We start from the raw sequence: 2,553 nt of genomic DNA, 5'->3' as shown, positions 1-2,553 counted from the left end.
TTTAAAATATTTTTTTATTAGTTTTCGGATGTTTCTTTCTCATGTTTTAAAAAGTAACATCCAAAATTTAACAGAAAAACATATAAAATCATAGAAAAGAACATTTGAAACCTAAAAAAAAATCCATGTACAAGAAAAGAAGAAGAAGCAGCGCAGAAGGAGAGGCAGCGCAGAGCTGAGGGAAAAATACACAGAGGGAGAGGAGAAATGAATGGGGTCGGAGGGCGCATACTTTTTTAGCGTAAAATTAGGGTGTTTTGAAAAGCTGGTTGCTTGAGTGCATATAGAGTTGGTTTTCTATACTTTCTCTAAAGATATTTGTTTTTATTTTGGATCAAACAGAAACTCTAAGAGGTTATCAGGATATCGCTTAACAATAAAGCTACACAACCAAGTGTTTTATTAGCCAAGTCTCAACAAAGTCAGATAAGTGTGCGCTTCTTTTTTTCAACCACATCGTCATTGTATTTGATTTCTTCTCTTTTTTTTCCTCCTCATCCTCCTTCATTATCATCATCATCATCATCATCATCATCTTCTTCATCTTCTTTTCGGTAAAGATTTTTACAAAAATATCGCATTGCAAGTATAGTTCTAAACCAACAAATTATCCTTGGTCATTGTTTAAATTGTTTGTCACAAATACAAACCTAATAAAATTAACCGAAGTATTTAAACCTCGGGTCGTCTCTCAAGGAATTGCAGGGAAGCGTATTTATTTTTTGTTATGGAAAAGTATATTTTTGGGTTTTTGAAATGAGGAACAAGAAAATATAGATTGCGAGAAAAATAAACTAATAACTAAGAAGGCTCTTAGCAAGGATTGAGAATAAGAAGTCCTATCCTTATTATCACCATCAATTGTGATGGTAAATGTGAATTGCCTTCACTTAGTTAACTTCTAACCAATGGAGGAAGGTCAAGTGCATACAATTAACTTGAGTTCACAAGTCCTAATCAACTCATAGTGAGAGACTAGCTTTGGTGAAGTTCAAGCTAACCGGCAATCTTCAATCACCAATCAACAAAAGACTTTTGATAACTCAAGAGTCTCTAAATAATCAATCCAAGTCAAGAACATAAAAATCTAAAGTAAAATTCACCCAAGCATTTTGTCAAACACTTGGAAGATACAAAATAAAAGCATAGAAAGGTAATAAGAGAATGTAAAATCTAAGACCAACAATTGCAAGGAATCAATAATAACAAATGAAGAAAGAAGCAATCATAAACATGAAAACATAACTTGCACTAATATGGATTAAAGGGAACAAGAATAATTCATAAACTAAATTGGCAACATAAAGGAATCAATGATATAAGTAGATAACAAAAGTACTAGAACAAATAAAAGTGGAAGAAAACTAAATTAAAGTAAGGTAGAAATCTGAATTTGAGAAGGAACAGGACTAAAAACCCTAAAACCTAGAGAGAGGAGAGAGTCTCTCTCTCTAGAAAACCTACATCTAAAACCTAAAGTGTGTATGAATGTGAAGTGAATGATTGATCCCCCCTTTCCTGCTCCACTCCCAGCCTCTAATCTGTAATTTCGGGCTTGAAACTGTGTCAAACCTAGCCCAGAAATCGCCCCCAGCGAATTCTGTTTAATGCAGCACGTGACGCTCGTCACGTGTACGCGTCAGCCACGCGTGCGCGTCGAATGTCTGTTGCACCGGTCATGCGTACGCGTCATCCATGCATGCGCATCGCTACCAGATTCTCAAAACTTCAATTTCTTGTGTTCCTTCCACTTTTGGATGCTTCTTTTTCATCCTCTAAGCCATTCCTGCCCTATAAACCTTGAAAATTTTAACAAACATATCACAGCATTGAATGGTAATAAGAGAGAATTAAAAATTAGTAATTTTAAAGCCAAAAAGCATGTTTTCAATCATAGCAAAAAATTAGGAAGGAAAATGTAAAACATGCGAATTATATGAATAAGTGTGAGAATAATGGATAAAATCCACTCAATTCAATACAAAATAAACCATAAAATAGTGGTTTATCAATGCACAACACAAAAAATTTTGGTGCACAGTACAAATTTTTAAAAGACTGCATGTTCATAACATTGACACTCAACCAACAAAATACGCAAAAACATAGAAATTTTGGTACACAATACATAAAAATTTTGATGTTCAGCACATAAATTTTTAAAGGACTATGTGTCAAAAATATTAACACCTAACCAACAAAATACATACAATATAGAAATTTTGGTACACAGTACAAAAATTTGCACAACACAAAAATATTTGAAGGACCACAATTGATTTATCCAACCAATAAAATATATTTGCAGCAAAATTTATGTGCTATGTGAAAAAATTTTTGTGCTATGAATAAAAATTTCTGTGCTTTATCAATAAATTTTTATACATCTAACAAAAATTTCTATGCTAAAAAAAGTGCAAAAGAGAAAAAGCGATAACTCATGTACGCATTTTTTTTGATAGACTTATGCCAACTTAATTGAACTTTGTTACAAAAATACTTATACGTGTAGCATCACCGATTAGTTAAACGTTAAGCTTTAATTAGTCTCCA

This window comes from Arachis ipaensis, chromosome B06, assembly GCF_000816755.2.
Source record: "Arachis ipaensis cultivar K30076 chromosome B06, Araip1.1, whole genome shotgun sequence".
Lineage (NCBI taxonomy): Eukaryota > Viridiplantae > Streptophyta > Magnoliopsida > Fabales > Fabaceae > Arachis > Arachis ipaensis.
Note: the sequence above shows the minus strand (reverse complement) of the source record.